Source organism: Triturus cristatus, chromosome 2_2 (assembly GCF_964204655.1).
Source record: "Triturus cristatus chromosome 2_2, aTriCri1.1, whole genome shotgun sequence".
In the NCBI taxonomy this organism is placed as follows: Eukaryota; Metazoa; Chordata; class Amphibia; order Caudata; family Salamandridae; genus Triturus; species Triturus cristatus.
Genome location: NC_140582.1, coordinates 1,007,146,390 through 1,007,168,192, shown reverse-complemented (window position 1 = coordinate 1,007,168,192; position 21,803 = coordinate 1,007,146,390). Strand labels below are relative to the sequence as shown.

Genomic DNA, 21,803 nt, shown 5'->3' with positions numbered 1-21,803 from the left:
AGACTCTGGCCCGCATTATTAGTGGCCTGGTAATTGGTGCAATAGTCGAAATTTATTGGGTGCATTAATGCCACCCAATTAAGAGTTTTCAGTGAATAATAGGCAGATTTTTGTGCGTATCACCCCAAAATCAGCATGTTCTAATAAATAGATATGTTGTTCCCCATAAATATCAGCAGGTTTCAGCTGCTGATATTTATCACCAAACTCATAATTGCAGTATGCGCATGTGTAACAGCAGTTACCACATATATCACAAGTGACAGAGTCACTCGTAAAGGGGCGCTTTAGTAACCTGCTTTTTATGGTATTTGAACCTCAAGCAATCACTTCAAAGCTGCAATTGGGCCCTTACTGACAGTTGTAGCTCACAATGTTATGGGTACACATTTCCTCTCTAATCCCATACATATGCCTTTCGAGTGCAGATTGGGCATCTGTATTGTCAAGTCGTCTCCTTGTTCTGGCCGCCAGGACTGTATCTGCATGGCTGTCAGGTGGTTTGTCATTAGATCTTTCTGTACAGTACTAATATAAGTGGGTGGCGTTCATGTGAAAAACATGTAACAATCAGTCAACAGCAAAGTCTAATTAGTTGATACACCCCATTGTGTGATGTCTCATTGAAGACAGCACACTTAAATTAACCCAACCAAATGCCCAGCTCTTTCACCCTTGGAACTTTTAAATGACAACATGTTTACAGCTGCAATGTGAAATGATGTTAATATTTGAATATTTTATTTATGTCTTTGCCTAAATAGATATCTCCTTTAACTCATTCTGATTCCGTCATGAGCATGAATTGCCTTCAGTTACCTTTCCAAAGTGACTTCTCGCATCATTTGCTACTAAGCCTGTGTGAAGCACCCACACCTCCAGGAAGCGTGTCTGCCAAACTGCCAGAGAGGAGGGAGCATTCCTTCAAATTGGACAGTGAACATCCGGGTCAGACGCAACAGCTGTCTGCAGATGCCATTCCAGAAGGTTCGGTCTCAGCCAGTGCAGCAAAAAGCGAGTTGCCAGAAGTCTTGTCAGCAAGTCCCGTGGGGCGTACATCAGAGGTCGAGAAAACACCCACATCAGGACCATTAAAAGCCACTAGAATAAAGCAAGGTAAAACACATTAAAAAAAGCTTTTCTTGCGTGTAATGTTTTAAACATTTTTAAGGCTTCCATTTGGTATCGTTTTAAACATTTTTAAGGCTTCCATTTGTACCGTTTTAAACATTTTTAAGGCTTCCATTTGTATCATATTTTTCTTTCTTTGAATCACTGATAACAGTTGAAGACTCTGCTTATTTGAAAATAATATTAGTGAATTTAGAAAGTAAAATCCAATTTTGCTGATTTGTCACATTATCTTCCACGGCACGAAATGCATGCCATCGTTTTACAATGCCTTAGTTATAGAGCTGAGCGACAATAAGGAAAGATTGTGAAATGATGTTTAATATTTTGGAATCTCAAAAAGAATTCTTCACTTGCAAAATGTTAACTTTGTGCTAGCATGAGAAAATGTTTGCACATTTATTTTTTATTGGGTTATTTAAAAAGCAGAAGCAAAGCGTCAGCGATCACTGTAGGGCTTAAAAAAAATACATTAAAACACTTCCGAGTTACACAAACAAGAATATATGTTTATTAGGCCTGGGCGGTAAATTCCGTTCCGCTCGCGGAATTTGCGTAATTTCGCGTTCCGCGGAGAACGCGAAATTGGCCAAAAGTCTGCTTTCCACGATTTCGCGAAATTTTTTGCTTGTTCGCGTTCTCAAAATGCGTGTTCTCGAGATATTTCTCCCCGAGCACGCAAACAGCGATTGTAAACAGGAAAAAAGCATCGCGAACAAGCAATTCCGCGTGTTCGCGGAATTTCTGCGTGTTCGCGGAGATTTTTTGCCGTTTCGCGGAGATTTGCGTAACGCGACTACGCAAATTCCGCCCACCCCTAATGTTTATATAACTTCAGGAGTGACAACGTTAGAAAAGGTATAAATGCTCATACGCATAAAAACAGACTGCGGTGGAGGCATTAGAAGGGACGAGAAATGTGATGAGAGAGGAAGGACTTTTGGTACTTTTCATAAGGTCACGCATTAAGGTGGATTACGAAAGAAATCAACATGTCTGTGTATTTATTTTATTTTTATTGTTTCAGCTGACAGCTGTACAATAATTAAAACTGTAATTTAAAAACAACTCAAAATACAAAAACGTGCTTCTTAAAAAACACAATCAACTGGACAGTCAATCAATCAATCAGGGGGTTTGTAAAGCGCAGGCTACTCACCCGGAGGGGGTCTCAGGGTGCTGAGGGAAGGGGTGCACGGTCGGGGGGAGGGGTTCTGCAGATCCTGAAGGATCACTGTGTTGCGTCGAAGAGCCAGGTCTTGAGGTCCTTTAGGTGGAGAGGGAGGGAGTTCCAAGCTATGGCTGCAAGGAGGGAGAAGGAGTGCCCTCCTGTGCTGCTTTTCTTGATCCGAGGTACCATAGCGAGGGAGGGCTGGGCCGAGCGGAGAGGACGCTGGGGAGGGTGGAACGCAAGGCTGTGGTTCAGGTTGGCAGGCCTGGTGTTGTTGAGGGCCTTGTGTGCATGGGTGAGAAACTTGAAGGTGATTCTGTTCTCGGCGGGGAGCGAGTGTAGAGTCTGTATGTGTTGGGTGATGTGGCTGTAGTGTGGTAGGTTGAGGACTAGTCTGGCAGTGGTGTTCTGGACGTTCTGAAGTTTGCGGGTGAGGTTCTTGTTGATCCCGGCATAGAGTGCATTGCCGTAGTCCAGTCTGCTGCTGATGAGGGTGTGTGGGACAGTTTTCCTGTGTTCGGGGGGATCCACTTGAAGGTCTTACGGAGGAGGAGGAGGGTGTGGTAGTAGGAGGAGGTGATGGCGTTGATCTTGCCGCGAAAAATCTAACTGCAACAAATGATTGAAGGAATGCTGAATGATTCAAACATTCTCCCCCAGTCAAGAGATCTGGGTTAAATCCATTTTTCTTTTGCCCGCCACGCCACCCCAGTTTGGACCCAGCCATATGCAAATCAGTCTTGACCCTGTGCCTCATGGGAACAGTCTAGACCGAACTGCCAAGCCAGGTCCTCCCTGGCCCGGAAACAAGCATCCTGGAACTGGTTTCGGGGTATGTCACCCTTCATCAGTCAGGCTAGCTTGAATCCAGTGGCACAGTGTGCAAGGGACCCACGTCTGGGCATACTCATCCCACTTAGGGTGAAAAGTCTAACTGCATCAAATGATGGATGGAATGCTGAATGATTCTAACATTCTCCCCCAGTCAAGTGATCTGGGTTAAATCCATTGTTCTTTTGCTTACTACGCCACCCCAGTTTGGACCCATCCATATACAAATCAGTCTTGACCCTGTGCCTCATAAGAACAGTCCAGACCGAACTGCCAAGCCAGGTCCTCCCTGGACCGGAAACAAGCATCCTGGGACCGGTTTCGGGGTATGTCACCATTCATCAGTCAGGCTAGCTTGAATCCAGTGGCACAGTGAGCAAGGGACCCACGTCTGGGCATACCCATCCCGCTTAGGGTGAAAAGTCTAACTGCAACAAATGATGGACGGAATGCTGAATGATTCAAACATTCTCCCCCAGTCAAGTGATCTGGGTTAAATCCATTGTTCTTTTGCCCACTACGACACCCCAGTTTGGACCCAGCCATATGCAAATCCGTCTTGACCCTGTGCCTCATGGGAACAGTCCAGACCGAACTGCCAAGCCAGGTCCTCCCTGGACCGGAAACAAGCATCCTGGGACCGGTTTCGGGGTATGTCACCCTTCATCAGTCAGGCTAGTTTGAATCCAGTGGCACAGTGAGCAAGGGACCCACGTCTGGGCATACCCATCCCGCTTAGGGTGAAAAGTCTAACTGCAACAAATGATGGACGGAATTCTGAATGATTCAAACATTCTCCCCAGTCAAGTGATCTGGGTTAAATCCATTGTTCTTTTGCCCACTACGTCACCCCAGTTTGGACCCAGCCATATGCAAATCCGTCTTGACCCTGTGCCTCATGGGAACAGTCCAGACTGAACTGCCAAGCCAGATCCTCCCTGGACCGGAAACAAGCATCCTGGGACCGGTTTCGGGGTATGTCACCCTTCATTAGTCAGGCTAGCTTGAATCCAGTGGCACAGTGAGCAAGGCACCCACGTCTGGGCATACCCATCCCGCTTAGGGTGAAAAGTCTAACTGCAACAAATGATGCACGGAATGCTGAATGATTCAAACATTCTCCCCAGTCAAGTGACCGGGGTTAAATCCATTGTTCTTTTGCCCACTACGTCACCCCAGTTTGGACCCAGCCATATGCAAATCAGTCTTGACCCTGTGCCTCATGGGAACAGTCCAGACCGAACTGCCAAGCCAGGTCCTCCCTGGACCGGAAACAAGCATCCTGGGACCGGTTTCGGGATATACCACCCTCCATCAGTCAGGCTAGCTTGAATCCCTTGGCACAGTGAGCAAGGGACCCACGTCTGGGCATACCCATCCCGCTTAGGCTGAAAAGTCTAACTGCAACAAATGATGGACGGAATGCTGAATGATTCAAACATTTTCCCCCAGTCAAGTGATCTGGGTTAAATCCATTGTTCTTTTGCCCACTACGCCATCCCAGTTTGGACCCAGCCATATGCAAATCCGTCTTGACCCTGTGCCTTATGGGAACAGTCCAGACCAAACTGACAAGCCAGGTCCGCCCTGGACCAGAAACAAACATCCTGGGACCGGTTTCGGGGTAAGTCACCCTTCATCAGCCAGGCTAGCTTGAATCCAGTGGCACAGTGAGCAAGGGACCCTCGTCTGGGCATACCCATCCCACTTAGGGCAAAAAGTCTAACTTCAAAATTCGCCCATATCACCTGAACCTCTGGGGACCACCCCTGTTGGAATGTATACTTTCAGTATGTCAGTATGTCACCACATCTCCTTTGGGCCCATAAACCTGATCCTCACATGTTGTAAATTAGAGGGCAAATTACCAACCCCCAATTGCTCTATCTTACATTTCAGTTTACAAGACACCCACACAGTGAACTCTCCTGAAGCCTGCCCCTTCCTGCAGAGGGCAGCCTGAATCCTAATGTCAAGAAACCCATTAACACTGATTCCCTCGAGTGCCCACGTTTCCTGAAAGCAGTATATGGTTATGGCTCGATAAACTTCAGCCAGTCCTTGTCTTCTGTTTTACTAGCCAAGCCTGCAATATTTCAGGATAAAACATAAAAGTACTTATTGCCAGCCCTACCCGCTGCGCTGGCCTTGGGTAACCCGGTGGGGAGTCATGACAGCAGATTCAGGGGGAGAGCTCCTCCAAACTCAGTCCGACTCCCCTCTGGTGGATATTCTAGAGCTAACGGCCAGTGCTGCTGCTATCCATGACCAGTCTGTACAGTCAGTCTTGGGCTCTCTAATCCCAGAATTTAGGAGCTTAATTGTCCTGGTATTATTACATGCAGAGATATACAGATTCTCATGGGCTACTCAATTGTGATTGGTAGGTCAATCTTCAGTACCCTAACAGATAATCTATGATTAGGCAGGCGCTCTGAGCCGGGGGGCACTGTTTGCTGCCAGGGCTGCATTGGCAAAGCAGATTTTTCTCATTCAAGACCTGAACAGGGCAAGACATTGACCCCCATAATGTAAAAGCCATCTGTATGACTGAGTACCAACCTAGTTATGCCGGTTAGTGTGAATTCTACCTTGGAGGAATGAAAGGGGAATGGGTTTTGGTACTTTTCTTATTTTCACGCATTAAGGCGGATTACCAAAGGAATGAGCACGTCTCTGCATATCGTAGGTGCACAAATGCATGGTCGCAGAAACTCACAGGTGTGCAAAAGGGTGGGAGAGCATGCCGCCTTCTCTGAATCGTCTCCACTGATGGGTCGCCTGTTTCTGGATACATCTTTTTGGTGGAGGTATGAATATATGCATTGTGACACTGCCATTCAGTGCCACTGTGTCTGTGCTCTGCTCATAAATGGTACTCTGAAACTAGTTTCTCCCACTTGGTGTATTTAACTCTCCAAGAAGGCCATTGTAAGTTGGTGTAGGAAATCCACCAGCATCATCGATGTTAAATATCATAAATGAGCAGCAGTGTCCTTATCTATAGTCACTGCAATGACAAATAATGCTTCTGTCTCACTCCTCCTGGATCATTCCGAATGATTGGAAGATTAGGGTTGCCAAACCTCCACTGAAAAGAGACAACCTAGATAGATTTTGCATGGACAACTATAGGCCCATGACTGTTCTGCCTTTTATGGGTAAAATTGTTTAACAGGTGGTAGTTAAACAGTTGTCGTCCTCTCTACTGGAAGGGACTAGATGTTTAGCTGCCTGGCAGCTGAGCTTTCCACCTGGCAGGGGGGATTGAAGCAGCTGTCACAGTGGATGTGCTCAAAATGATTGTTGCTCAAGGCGATGCACCTGCACTCCTCCTATTGGACCAACCCATGGCATTGATACTGTACTTCATGGCATCCTTATCTGGCAGGGAACTTGGATTGGGCTTTGCTGTTTTGTCCTGCTTTGCCTCTTTTTCAAAAGACCATTCTCACTTAGTTGCTCCTCTCCTCCATTTAAAAGTTGACTTGTTAAGTGTCCCTCGAACTGATATTTTTCATTCTTGATTTACTTTTTTTTAGTGCTTTCTGCCATAAAACTTGAAAAAAGCATATCTCCAGTTCCCCTCATCCAGTTTTGATTATTTTCGTGTACTTTTTCGTATTAAATTATTATTATTTCTTGTTTGTTTTATATAGAGCAAACTTGACTCGAAGGTATCATAGTGCTCTACATGAGCACCAGTTGCGTTACAGACGGACATATTCATTTTTGTTGCACAGGGAGATTAAGTGATTTGCCCAGAATCACAGGATGTTGAGCATCCCTGCCGAGACTCGAACCCGGTTCCTTAGCTTCGAGGTCGACCGCTATAGCTGTAAGGCCACATCCTCTCCCCGAGAGAAATGTTTCTCTATTTCTCTAATTTGATTTGCTAATTTTATTGTGTTGTTTTTTGACTTTGAAAGTTTCATCTTTTTTTGTTCATTAATGTAGCTGGCCTTCATGTGTTTCTCCCCAAGGAAATAGGTGTGGTGACGTCGCACATAATTTTGTCCAGCGAAAGTGGGGTTAATGTGGACGCAGCTTCACGCTGCAGTGTCTGAGCAGTTGTTGGGCAGGGGTGTGTGCTCAGAGTATGCAGGGGAAGAGTAGATATAACAAGTATTGGCAAAGGCAAAAGCTCTCCCATGTGGGAGAGCTTTTGACTTTGGCATCCAAGTGGGGGGGGGGGTGGCTAACGGGGAAGGAGGGATGGATAACTGAATGATTTGAAAAAAGCACTAGAAAGCAGACAGTGCTGACTGCCTCATAGCGCTTTTAGGTCCAGATTGCAGAGACAGGGGGAAGGTGGGGGGGGGGAGTAAAAGCATACAAGGGAGGCAAATGGGAAACGAGACAGTGGACATAAGGGAAAAAGCAAGAAAGGGGAAAAGGAGAGATAGAACATGAACCACACATTCACAAAACCGTATTTGATGAGGATTAGCTGTGAGTTACTGCTAACCCTGGGCGTAGTTCGCGAAGTAGCACTTCGCGAAGCTACGCAAAGTGCAATTCGCACTACGCGAGCTACGCGTAGCACTTCGCGAACTGCGTAGTACCTTGTTCGCACTGTGCCAGATGTCATTTTAAATGATTGCACAGTGCGGACAAGCAACCGGCACTGTGCAATCATTGAAAATGGCATCTTGCACAGTGCAAGCTGTAGTTTTCTGCTGCTCGAGTAGATTTTTACTCGAGCGGCAGCTTTCTCAACGCGAACTGGTAGTTTCTCATCGCGAGCGGTTGCGAGCATACGCGACCACTCGCAATGAGAAACCTGACCGCCTCGCGTTGGTAATCTCGCCAGGAGGTTTATTTTCCATGCTCGCGATCGCCAACTTGATGTTGCTGATCGCGAGCAAGGAAAAAGTCTCGCCGGGATGTCATTTTGCTTGCTCGCGGTCGCCAACTTGACGTTGAGGACCGTGAGCAAGCAAAAAATGACCGCAGCACTACGCAACACTACGCTACGTGTGTTCGCACTGTGCTACGTGCAATTCGCGTAGTGCAAAGTAGCGCGAACTTCGCAAACTACGCGAGCGTAGCGTAGTGCTTTGCCCAGGCTTAGTTACTGCTTTTTACTGGGTTAGTGCCCTCCTATTTTCTGGCATTTTACAACAGTTTTAAGCTCTTATTAGCGTTTCTCGTTGCTCAGATGGGTATCATTTCTCATATTTATATATTTCCCTCGTCTTCATTGTTTGATTTTGCTTGTGAGAAAGTGTCACTTCACTTCGCACTCAAGCTATCTATACCCATACTCAGCAAGCTGAGAAAAGTAGGCAATTGGAAGTGGAAACCTCGGGAAAAGACCCGCCTACAGGTATCATGACTGACTTGGGTTCTAATGAAACCAGATGAGATAACTCTTCAGCAAAGCTCAAATAAGCTTGATGACATTCGTCATAATACTTCCAAAAGAGACTAGGAGTAACCGACTTAGCCCGAAGAGTATCAAGACAACATAATCATGGGACCCAACAAAAAAAAAAGGACTAATGTATTAAATCTGAACGCATCCTTAACTGCAACAATTCCCAATATGATGTCTTCTTTCCACTGTAAGACCTGGCTAGGGCAGCTTAGAGGTCACCACCACTGAAGTCAGCCAATCTGAGAAAAAGGGAGGAGTGGATTCAGTCCATCGTATGCATATTTGTCCCCTGGCTAACAGGATAGCGTAAAAAAGCAATGATCTGGATGGACCCGTGACTTGATGTGTGCAGCCAAAAATAATCAAAGGTAGGTCTATTTGAACTGGACAGCCCAAGGTGTTTGCCAGAAATTTACCAACACTATCCCAAAAGGTTGCCAAGGCAGGGCATTCTTTGAACATACGTATGTTTGAAGCTTGGACCAGACCGCATTTCTCACAGCTAACTGGTGGGCCTTTGACAATTTTAGAAAGCTTTTGAGGGGAGAAATAAGCCCTGTGGATGGTAAACAAGTGGTTTCTTTTCAACCATGCTGGTTTGACTACATCGTGGAGGATCTTACAAGAGTTCTGCCATGGAAAGTCATAGTGTTGGTCAGGTAAAGATTCCCCCCACAGTTCCTCAGCCAGTTTAAATTTGCCATCTACGGACTCGGCTATGGCTTGATACCAAAAGGAAACCTCCTTCCTCCCAGGTGGCTTAGCCACAAGCTGATGATCTAAATAATTGCCACTCCCTATAGGGTTGTTACGGTTTAGTTAGGATTGGGCCCAGCTTTTCAACTGAAGATATTTAAACCTTGACAGGCCTCCTCCGATTTTATCCTTAAGTTGTTCCCATGAAATGAGTGCCATCAAAGGCCAGGTCCCCCCAGACCGTCAGCCCAGCTTCTCTTAGGGGTACTGCCAGTCTGTCTCTCAGGCACTCCGGGGCGCCAGGAGAGTCCCAAAGCGGGGCCAAGCTTGAGAAACAACTGAACCCAACTGTGCTTTTAAGTTTAGTCCAAGTTTTAGCAAACCCTGAAGGACCTTCAGCTTAACCTTTTTAAAAATCTTTGAGTCTCCAAATTTGAACAGATATCCCTCCGCAGGTAAGGTGGATCCCCTAAGCATGGCGAGAAACATCCCCCCTGCTCCGGTGCCAACCGGTATTTTCAGAAGCGTATGTGAATGTGTAAGCTGAAAGGCCCAAGCGTAAAACTGGAGATCTGGCAAAGCAAGGCACCCTTTCTCTCTCCTGCGCCTCAACTTTTTCCAAGCTATTCTTGTTGACTTCTACACCCAGACAAAGGAATTTATATCCCGCTGTAGCTTGTCTATAGCCGGTTTTTCGAAGTGGAGAGGAATACAATTAAAGAGAAAGGTGACCTTAGGGAGCATCGACATCTTAACTAGGTTGACCCTCCCAAGAATGGATAAAGGAAGTTGAGCCCAGGATTTCATCAGCTTCTGACATTCCCTAGCCACCATAGTTAGGTTTGTCTCAGCTATCTTTGTTATATCTTGCACAATCTCAATCCCCAAGTATCTCATCTTAGAAGTGGTCTGGTGCTGATGCTGGGTCCCTCCAGGATTCCAAACCATGATTTCTGTCTTTGCGGCATTAATCTTGTAACCTGAGACAAGTCCGAAATCTTGTGCCTGTCTGATCACTACTGGGAGTGCTGTTGACAGGTTCGCCGAAAAGACTAAAATGTCACCTGCGTACAGGGCGACCTTCCTCTCTCACTCCCCATACTTGAAAGGCTTCCCTGAGCCGTTGGGCAAATGGCTCAATATATAAGTCAAAGAGGAGAGGGGAGAGTGGGCAGCCATGCCTGGTCTCCCTTGAAATCTTAAAGGAATCAGTGATATTACCATTAACAAAAAGTCTGGCTGTTGGTTCCTGATATATCAATTAAACAGTTTGACAAAACTTTTTCTCTAGGTTAAATTTGCCCAAGACTTCCGTCAGGTAGGTCCAGTTAACCCTGTCGAAGGCCTTGGTAGTGTCTAAGGTCATGGCCACTAAGGGGAGTGAATAAGTATAGGCCAAATCAATCGCCCCTATAAGATCATAGGTAAGGTCAGATAGTTGCCTTCCCTTGACAAAGCCCTTCTAATCTGGATGGAGAATATCGCCCGCCAAAAGTCCCAACCTGGCCACCAAAATTGAAGTGAAAATTTCATAGTCGGCATTCAAAAGCGAAATGGGCCTATATGACCCACAACTTGATGGAATTTTCCCAGTTTTCAAGATTAAAATTATTGTGGCGTCATTCCATGAAACTGGGGGCTTTAAGCCTTCCTGAAGTATCTGGTTAAAGAGCATTGTCAAGGTAGGAACGATCATATCACTCGTTAGTTTATAGAGCTCGGATGGGAGCCCGTCGGGTCCAGCAGCCTTTCCGTTCTTACAGAGTGATATAGTCCTCATAACCTCTTCTTGGGTAAATTCCCGATCTAAGTGATCCTGCTGTTCAAATTTCAGGGAGGGGAGTGAGATTTTATCCAGCCAGCCCTTGACATTAGATTTATCTACCAATTTGTCCTCTCTGTAGATGTCCTGAAAAAAATCCAAGAAAGCATCTCGGATTTCCTCATCCGAAGAGAGAGTGACATCCCCACCTTCACTAGTGATCTGGTTTCTTACCCGGTCCGATTTGGTTTTCCACGCAAGGAGCTTTCCTGCCCCTTCTCCATATTCAAAATGGGCAATCTTGCTTGCCTCCCATCTTCGGATGAGCCTAGTGTGCAGGATGCTCTCCAACTGACCTTTCAATTTAATAAAGTCAGTCTGATGTTCTTGCTGAATTTCAGGTGAAGCCTGGCTATTTAAATCGGCCTCCGCTGCCTTCAGCTTAGCTTCAATTAATGCGATCTCCTCTTTATATTTTTTATTTCTGTAGCTCATCCTGCTTGTGATTTGACCCCTCAAGAAAGCCTTAAAAGAATCCCATACGACTGATATTGAATCCAAGTCTATTAATTCTCAAAAAATATTCGGTTTCCTGAGATAAAAAGAAAATCTACTCTTCCTCCAAAAGTAAGGCTCGGTCAAAGGACCATGACCTGGCTTTTCTAGATTGTGGCCACTCTAAATCTAATAAAATGCCAGAATGGTCTGAGAGATGAGATGCCAAATAGGAGATATTTTTAACTCTACCTCTTCGAGATTGGCTAATCAAAACATAATCTATTCTTGATTTCTGCCGGTACTTGTAGTTTCTGTAAAAAACTCCCAACTGCTGGCCAGGTCTTTCTCTCCATATATCAGAGAGAGTGGTTTGCTTCATCATCTCTAATAAGAAATCCCGAGACCTGGAATGGACAACGGCTCTATTGTTTGGTGACTTATCTAATGAAGGATTTAGTATGATATTAAAATCTCCCGCTAGGACTACCGGATCAGGAAAATCCAGCAAATGAGAAAAAATAGTTTTAAGAAAAGAGGGAACATCTTGGTTGGGACCATAATAGCCGACCAAGGTAAACAGGAACCACGAAATAATAACTTTCACTATGACCCATCTGCCACATGGGTCAACTAACTGTAATAAGATCCGAGCCTTGGCAGATTTTTTAAATAGGATTAAAACCCCTCTAATATTTGCTGACTGGTTAGTGCTGACATCTTTTATTCTTAAGAAGGCTAACAATCTCCTCTAAAAGCAGGTGTGTTTCCTGGAGAACAATGACCTGCACGGGGGAGTCCCTAAGATATTGCAGAATCTTGTCTCTTCTCGGTCTTATGTGCAGATCATTGACGTTCCAGGACAAAATCTGTATACAACTCATGGCGGGTCAAATCGACGGTCTGTTGCCCAGAGAGGAGATTGAAAAAGCCAGCACTAGCACCTGATCCATCGAAATTCCAAAGTTGTAACTCCTGAGACTGAAATTGAGATTGATAAGAATAATATAAGGCGAATGAGGAAGTTTTTTGTTTTTTTACCCCACTGCTCCCCACCCCAAACCCTGTGCCCCTGCCTGAGAATCCTTACCCCAATTATCTGGACAGATGGAGTCCAGAGATTGCATCCCAGAGCAACCCAACCCACCCCACCTTGAGAAATGTGTAAAAAAAACTCAAAACCACTAAGGAGAAAAGGGGTAAAGGGCTACATTAGGTAAAATCCTTATGATAACATGTGTGTGGGTTTTTTTATGTATATGTTTTTATATTATATTATATTATATATATATATATATATATATATATATATATATATATATATATATATATTTATATATATATATATACATTTTTTTCCCTACCCCCTCATTTAATCTCTAGTTTCCTTCTTTCCCATTTATGTGTATTCCCTTTTTTTTCCAATTCCTCTTTTTACTGAAATTATCCAACCTCCCACCACCTACTACATGTGGTTTCCTATACCTCCAACTCAATTATCAATTATGTCGATGAAAGAAAAGAGAGAAGAGTGGGAAGTGGAACGAGAGACGGCTATCAACTAGTAAGAAGAAATACGATACCCATTCCAAGGCCGAATTTCTCTATTAGGGGGCCCCCTTGCTTATCATATCAAGCAGCTCAGCCGCCTCCTGAACTGATCTTAAGTTATGCATTTTATTATTATGCATAACCTTCAGGAAGGCGGGAAACTTTAACTGAGTTACCACACCATGCTTCTTAAAATCGTCTAACTTCCTTCCCAACTCCCACTGCCTGTCCAGCGTAGACCTGGAAAGGTCAGAACGAATTTCAAAAGAGAACTTTTTAGCCTTCAATGATTTCACTTTCAGTGCTAAATTGAGAATCCTCTCTTTTAAAGCAAAGGTGAGAAAGTTGATTAATATCTTTCTTGGCTTAGATCTATTAGGATTCCTACTAAAGGGATCCTTGTGCACCCTCTGCATGTCGCGACTCAGTGATTCTTATGAATCCTCAAGCTGTAGGGAGACTTTGAGTAGAGATACAATATAGGATCTAAGATCTGATCCTTCACTTCCTTCCAGGATGTTCAAGAGGCGCAGGTTGTTTCTGCGAGCATTGTTTTCCAATACCTTCATTCTGTCACGGAGGTCCGCCCCTTCTTTCCTTAACAATAGAATGTCCGACTTTGCCAGCCTGAGATGATCTTTCAATTCGCCGATGTTGTTCTCTAAGGTCTCAGTCCTAGAGTTCATCAGATCCACCTTCCTCTCCAAAGATTCGCAAAAGCTTCTAATCTCTCCCTGATTGACAGCAGATACCGCAAAATCCTTTTTTATATCCTTGGACAGTGTGACAAAAAGAGCTTCCAAGGCTGTAAATGAAGACCACGCCACCGCCTGTTCCTTAAGAGGATCGCTGCTGAAAGCCACTTCTGTCTGGGTCTGGGTCTGGGTTTGATCCACCGGGCTAGTGATAGAGCTAATTGCGGCCAAAACAGGCTCCGAAATTGTATTGGGATTACCCTGCTGAGAGATCTGATTTGTTTCAGGCTCCATGATTTTATCAGCTACTGAAGCCCGTGATGGCAAAGGTGCTATTAAAGTGACTGGACTTTTACTGAGGGCTTCGCCCTGAGTTATAATATCCAGGACCTCCGGTTGAACCCTGAAGTATGAGCGCAATGATGGAGTAACCCTAACTATAGTGTTGGAGGGGTTATTTTTAGACCTCCTAGGTTTAATACATCTGCCTTTAACTTTATACGTCTGAAAGGCTGAGCTACTAGACAGGGCAGAAGCAAAAGAAGTATCAAGTGGCTCATGTATGCCTTTATCAGTGCTTTGATCAACCCAAGAGCACTTATTAGAGCTATTTTTTAATATTGACTTGGTGGGTCCCAAACAAGCCCCTGAGCCCTTTTTATGTCTCTTAATACCCACCTTAGAAGCGATAGTAAGTTGCGACTTCACCTGAAAAGGAGCCTGATACTCCTGGGGGACTTGAAACTCAGGGACAGAAGTCGCCTGTACTTGCTGGTTATCAGGATCCTTCTCCAACACTACCGCTATACCTGACTCAAATGTTAAGGCGGAGACCACCAAACTCTTGCTGGGAAGCTCCTGCTGCCCTTTCTGGTCTCCCTTCAGTAAAAAGCCGCTAATGCTGTCTCTGCTGCTGCTCACCCGGATTGATATGGGGCTCTTAAGTGCAAACCATAGAAAATTGGTGGACGGTGTGGAAAACAACAAATTGAATCTAATGACTCAGCACCCCACGGTGATGGAGGTACAGCAGCAGCTTTAGACTTTGAAGGAAGAAATACATGACCAAAAGGTCTAGGCGGAAGATGCCAAGGATGCTCTTGGAACAAAAATATATGTGAATAGAATTATTATCAGAAGGAGTGGCGGTACTGAATAAGGAGCTCTTCCTGGAGACTTGGCTGGTGCAGACAGTGTTGGTGGGTAAGGACACTAAATTGTTCAATTTAAAGAGCACTTAGGGGCATATGTATCAAAAAACAGATTTGCGAGTCCTTAATAGCGATTATTTGCGAATCACTATTAAGGACTTGCAAACTGCTATGTATGTAGGAATCGCAATAATAATTGCGATTCCTATGCATTCCTTAATTGTGAGTCGCAAATTGCGAGTCGCAATTAAGGAATCCCTTCCCATTCATTCATATGGGCCAAGAGGCCCATAGGAATGAATGGGAATTGCGTGCGCAAAAGGACACCCTGTTGCACCCCTGAAAAGTGCATGTGTGCACATGTGGCGTACACACATGCCCTAATGTATGTGTGCCACATGGCACTTTGAAAAAAGCAAAAAAGTGCTTTTTAATAGGAAATCGCATCTTGAAGTTGGTGGTAATTTACGATTCCTTGAGGCTGTATCGCAATTTGCGACGCCTACTAGCATAACATTCAGGGATTCGCAAATTGCAATTCTATAAATGCATGCGCAAAATAGGGAATCACAATTTTGCGATTCTTCATTTTGCGAGTAGGTGTTAGCCTACCTACATAGCACACAGCTAAATCTGCGAATTTCAGTGTTTGCAAACGCAATTTAGCTTGATACATCTTTCCCTTAGAGTGTAGGGGCACCAGTGTCCGTCCAGTGCACCACCGTGGCCAGTAGTGACTAGACTTAATAATTACAGAGACAGGGATCTCGATCTAAGGGTCTCTGGAACTTCAATGGCAGTGCAATCAGTATGTACGAGGACTACTTGAATAAGGCGCAGAAGCAGAAGAACTCGTTCTTTGGTGTGAAGAAACAGCTTCAAAAACTGGAGCTGTGTTATGCTCTGATGTACCCGGCCGAACTACGAGTGATCAATAAGGACAAGACCTATTTTTTCAGAATCCAAACAAAGCATGGGAATGGGTGCATCCCTGTCCCTAGCATGAAGTGGCGGCTGGAGGGTGCTGGGAGTCACAGCTCCGAAAGAGAACGAGAGGCAAGAGGATGCGTGGGCATCCTTTAGATAAACAGGCAGCTAAGGAGAGCGCAAAGGTGGTGGCTGATGTCCTTTCTCAACAGATCTTAGGCTCACCACTGATGGGATCGAAGCATGGAACTGATCAGAGTTTGACAGACTATGAAACAAAGGAATCAGATATTGAACAAGCCCCGGGCCCTGCTTTGATACCCATAGCAGCGGATGTGATCATTTCAACCATATTGCTCGTAGGCCCTTTGTACTGCTCTTTATATTGCCCGTGCTTGGGTAGGGGTCTGTTGGGACAGAGTGTAAGGTTGGTGAGTGGGTGCTCATAATAAGTGTAAATGTGATGTCTGGGAGACTTCATGACGGGAAATTATTGAGCAGGTTGCATGTCCTCATTATTCATATCGCATATGAGTATTCATAGAAGGGCTGCGCAGTTATGGAAGCAGTGCTTCAGTTACAGTGGTATAGGACACTTTTTGTTCTTAGCCTGGGTAAATGTGTTGGCATGGTTTTGTGATGTTTGGTTGTATGGGGTACTAGAGACTGGGAGATGCACCCCATGGCAATAGGATACATGATTAGGGGAATACCTGCTCCCAACCCTGCCAATGGCTTGTATTAGGAATGTTAGAAGCACAAGGTAGGCTATAATGACATGGAATATTAGGGTTGTGGCTTCTTCAAGGAAAAGATAACAGGTTTTCACGTATTTGAAGGGCAGAGGCGCACACATAGCTCATCTCCAGGAGATGCAACTGACTGGGCCTGAACTGCAGAAGATGAGGAAACCGTGGCTAGGACAGATGTGGGGCATCTCTGTTAGGCTTGATGCCAGGTAGCGTTTCCCTAACTGTTTGCTTTTTCCTCTTCCATATTGATCATTCTCGGGTGGAGCCTCAAGGCTCTAGGTCCTTTCCCACTGTCCTGCAGGGGGGAAAGTGCACACACCCTTCTGACACTTTGAACCTTCCCCCAACTTCAAAGGCCCAATTGGGTGTAATTACCCAGTGCCACTTCACAGACAGGAGAGAGTGAGAACGCAGGACCGGAGAACCTGGACTGCGTGGTATCCCAATTTCAGACGACTCTGTTGGGCACTTGGAGGATAATTGCCCGTGAAAAAGGACTGCATGCCGTCCTGAAATGTGGTTGGCCTGGCTCGACTACCTAGTGATGTGTGGCACCCTGAAGTGACCTCCCAAGGAAGAGTTAGCTGGTCTTCTTTTCTCTCTGAGGTCTCAGGTATATCAAAGATCTCCCACGTGGGGCCTACACCATCTACTTGTGATATCTGGAGAGCAGTGCCCTCTAGCGCCCACATTGCCTGCTGAAAGCTGGACACCATGGTGCAAATTTGGAACTACAGAACCGTGCCTGGAGACCGGAGTGCCTAGTGTGGTGCTCAAGACATTGCCCGCATCTATGGCGAAGCGGTTCCTGTACTGCAGGGACCCCAGCACGCATAAGCGTCTTGTTGGCGGTGAGTGTATTCACCGGTTGCAGGATCCAAAGTGGCCTGCTTTGTTGACTGTGTCGCATTTCGCTTGTGTACCATGCCAACTACATGCTGATTGCGTGTGGTCTCCGCTTCACAGATTGCGACCCTTGGAGGTGGGGGATGCACCCATTGTAGTGTCTCATTCTACCTCATAAGACACTGCTGAACTTACGCCTGTGTGTGTGTGAGCAGAATCCTCTGTGTGACCTACATCAAGGGGTGCCGGACATAGTGCCTCATTTTTATGGAGGTACGGAATTGCATCTCTCTTTGTGTAACATGAAGTGTCTGGTGCGACTCATCTCGTTGTGTGCCAGACCGTGTGCCCGGATTGCCTGGGCACACCAGGGATCAACGCATACCAGACGGGTTGCCTCCTCAAGCCAAGAGGCTCCCCTGTGTGTTGTTCCTCATTCACTGCTTGTTCCCTCACTGGCCCCATCAAAGTGGGCCAACTGCCCTCTCTCCATCTGGCCCTTCTGAAGACTTCATGGCAACAGGTAGGAGTGAGAGGAATTGACTAGGTTGGAGGAGCGCTCCGAGAAGGTTCGGGAGCAGGTCAAAAAGTGTGTGACTCCCCAGTGCTTTGCAGAACTGGGCTGGTGCCAGAAGGTAACAAATTGCTGCTCTTGGTCCATTTCTGCTTCACAACTTGTGAACTTCCCAAGTGGCACCAAGACCCCCTTTATTTACGTCTGCCCCTTGTTTATGCTTACTGTCTATCCCCACCTGCTTTCCGGGGACCCAGATGATGTGTGAACTTAGCCATGAATGGCCTTGTGTCCGGATGGAGGGTCTGTTGAGCTTCCATCCGGGACGTCTGGAAAAGTGGGGGTGAATTGGAGGGTAGCGGGAGACTTGGAGGCACAGGGTCTGCAAAGTGTTACCTGTTGACTTGTTTGATATCAGTGACACCGCATTAGGGTGTGGGTGCGTATGTTTGTGAAAGTGCCCATACGGGCCCAGCTGGTACATGTTGCATCGTGTAGCATTGCAAAGAGAGTGTGAGTGTGCTGGAGTGATCATCTGTGAAACCGACGGTGCTACATAAAATTGCTCTGTGGTGTTGGTTTATACATTGTTCTCTTGCCAAAATCACTTTATCTCTCAACGGAGGGTTTACTCACGTGGCCTCTTCCTGCGGTGCTAATAAAAGTGTTATGTACATATTACTGATATTGTTGTAGCCCATGGGTCACCACATATCCATGTGGAATTGCATTATTAGGATTGTGAGGGTGGGCTGGGGACTGACAACATGTCGCATTTTACAAGGGTGTTGTGTGGGGATTAGACTAGGACTTTTCCCATGTGTGAATATTATTGAGATCTGATCAACATGAATTGGGCCTCGTATTGCTAGTAATATTGCCATGAGTGATTTATGTCTAGAACTCCATGATATATATGTAGTAGTGTTTAATGTGTGTTGAATGTAAACAACATTTCTCAACGTCAAGTGTGAAGTCTCTCTTTTGTGTCGTGCGGAATATTCATTGTGCTCATGTACAGTGCTCTTGCATTACACATTGCTTCTAAGGGACGTCTGACTGCTCAGTGCCAAGCTACCCAAGGGTGAGCACAGGTTGTACAGTGTATGTAATCACCTACCCTTGATGGGAATGGTGCGTTCTGCCTAGCTCGGGCGCCCCTTCAGCCAACCAGACTATGTTGGTTCCACCAATCCCCTTTTCAGCCTTTGCATGAGGGGTGCTGATATGAGTGGCACCTGAGGTTCCGTTTGTTCCCCAGTGCTGAAATAGTGGGCAGATTTGTGGTGATCAAGGGGATGCTGGAGGGGGAGTCCATAGTAATGGTAGCTGTTAGACCCGGCAGACTTGACGTGGGTTTCCCCAGCATTTTTGATTTTGCCTCCTGCCTTTTTACTGTGTGATTGATTTCGTTTTGCTAGTTTAGGTGCTTTGGGCACTTTGCCACTGCGGATCAGTTCCAAGGTGCAAGTGCTCCCTTAGTAAATTGTTGTTGCGGATTGGTGTTTCCATGATTGGTTTATTTGGTTTACTATAAAGTCCCTAGTACAGTGCATCATGTGTGCCCAGGGCCTGTAAACCGAATGCTGCTAGTGGGCTTGCAGCACTGATTGTGCCACCCACACAAGCAGCCTTGCAACAAGGTCTCAGGCCTGCCATTGCAGAGCATGTGTGCAGTTTGGTACTGCCATGTCAACCTGGCAAGTGCACCCACTTGCCAGGCCCTAACCTTCCCTTTTCTTACATGTGAGTCACCCCTACAGTAGGCCCAAGGTACCCCTGTGGGCAGGGTGCAGTGTATGTGAAAGGTAGGACCTGTCCTGATATGTGTGGCATGTCCTGATAGTGAAATACTGCCAATTTCTTTTTTCACTATTGTAAGGCTATTTGTCCCATAGGATAGAATGGGGAGTTTGCTCATTTATTTATTTATTATTATTTATTTCTGGTATTTATAGAGCGCAGCATTCATCCCAAGGGATATCAAGGCGCTAAAAAAAGAAAAGGCTGCTGAGGTTTATGCAGGAGGGGTTAGTATTTGGGAAAGAGGTGTGTTTTGAGTTTTTTTCGGAATGAAAGAAGGCATGACATCTTATTAGCATTACTGCACATGGGAACAAGATAGGAGAATAAAGTTTGATATGCCTGAACTCAGAATGTTAAGATGCATCTTTTAGTGAGAGTGATTTTTACATTCTGAGTTTGAAAATACCACTTTTAGAAAGTAGGTATTTTCTTGCCTAACCATCCAGAGTGCCTCTGCTAGGTTGTGTATTGACTGTCTGGCTTGGAGTGGCAGTGACTGGGGATGTGCATTCTGCATTCTATTCAGACAGCCACTTGAGGGGGTTAGGTGTGTCCTGTCTTTCCAGGGTGAGTCAGAGCTGGGCTGAATAGACCTGGGCTGCATTCAGTGTAGGGGGAGGAGATTTCTTTCATACCTGAATGGGCCAGCTCTGCCAAGGACAATGCTGTCTCCACCTCCTGCCTGGAAGCTGCACTAGAGAGGACAGTACTGGTTTTGGCTGGGAAAAGAGTTTCTCTGCCACAGAGAACAAATAATTTTGTATTATAAAAAAGAGGGGCCCAGACCCCAGACTTTTAGATCATTCTGGGAATCAAGAGGAACATTTGCCAAAGAGAAGAACTGGAGAAACTGAGGAGGAATACTGCCCCTGTGCTGTTTGCTGTCTAGGGTGGGCCTGCAATGATTGATTCAGCCAAGGAAAGGAGAAAGGACTTTGCTGTGTGCTGTGTCCCCTGCTTGAAGAAGATCTTCAAGGGCTTGAAAGAAGAGATTGCCTCCTGTTTTGAAGTCTCAGGCACACAAATACTTCACCACTAGCTCCCCTGAACTTCCTTGCTGGGAGTTCTGATCTGCTAAGAGGTGCCTGCTGCTGTTTTGGACCTCTGGAGGCTCATCGCCGCTGGGAGCTGGAAAAGTAACGCAACTTCGAGAAGCGCGACACATCCGCACCTGTTTCTGATGCATCGCCGAAGAAATCGTCGCAGCGCTTGTCGCGGCTCGAGAAATCACTGCAAGCCAAATCCAGTGCACCCATCTGCGAAGTCCGAGATCACCACACCAATTCCGACGCAGGCCCTGCTGTGCGGCTGCAAGAACCAACGCATCATGGATCATGGGACCGCTGCTGAAGAAACCAATGCAGCACCGTCACCACATCGAGAATCGATGCATCCCCAATCCCCATGCATCACACCGAAGCGCAAAGTCTACAAGAATGCCAGGGCTGCAGTAAGAAACCGACGTATCACCTCCCCGCACAGTAAGAAACTGACGCATCACCTCCCCTTCAGTAAGGAACCGATGCACCACCTCCCCTGCGTGGCAGTAAGGAACCAACGCATCACCTCCCCTGAAGTAAGGAACCAATGCATCACCTTCCCTAGGTGTAAAGAATCGACGCATCACCTTCCCTGCGTCTGCTTTTGTTTGCGATTGTGACGCATCCAAGGTACTTTGTGTGAAAAGTGTTGCATCTGCAATTTGCATCGCAACTGTTCTTACAATTTAAAAGTCATATTTTTATTACTGTAGTATGGATTTATTTTTTTAAGGTAAAGCATCTTTATTAGGCAGAATAATTACTTGGCCAAAAACAATTATAAAATTTAGGTAAATAGTATACTAAGAATCATAAAAGCATGAAGAATTGAGGCTGTTTAACAATTTTGGTGCTATACTGAGGACAGGGAGGAAGGGGAAGAAGCAAAATGTATAACAAAAAGACCAAGTTAACAATAGTTAAAAAAATTATCAGAAAAAGGGAGATAAGACTATTATGTAATGTAATCTGAACAAGGAGTAACAACATCTAGTGAGCATGGCAGAGAAAAAGAAAATCAAGGTGGTTTAAAGTTTTCAGATGAAGTGCAGCTG

General features: G+C 45.6%; 1 long non-coding RNA gene across 1 annotated transcript in view; it reads right to left on the bottom strand.

Moving 5' to 3' along the window:
* Window positions 1-756: 756 nt before the first annotated feature.
* LOC146863067 (uncharacterized) overlaps window positions 757-21,803 on the bottom strand; it is a 221,800-nt gene continuing 200,753 nt past the window's right edge. The window contains exon 3 of the long non-coding RNA XR_014978551.1: window positions 757-1,101. This is a non-coding gene — a long non-coding RNA (uncharacterized LOC146863067). The remainder of the gene's footprint in view (window positions 1,102-21,803) is intronic.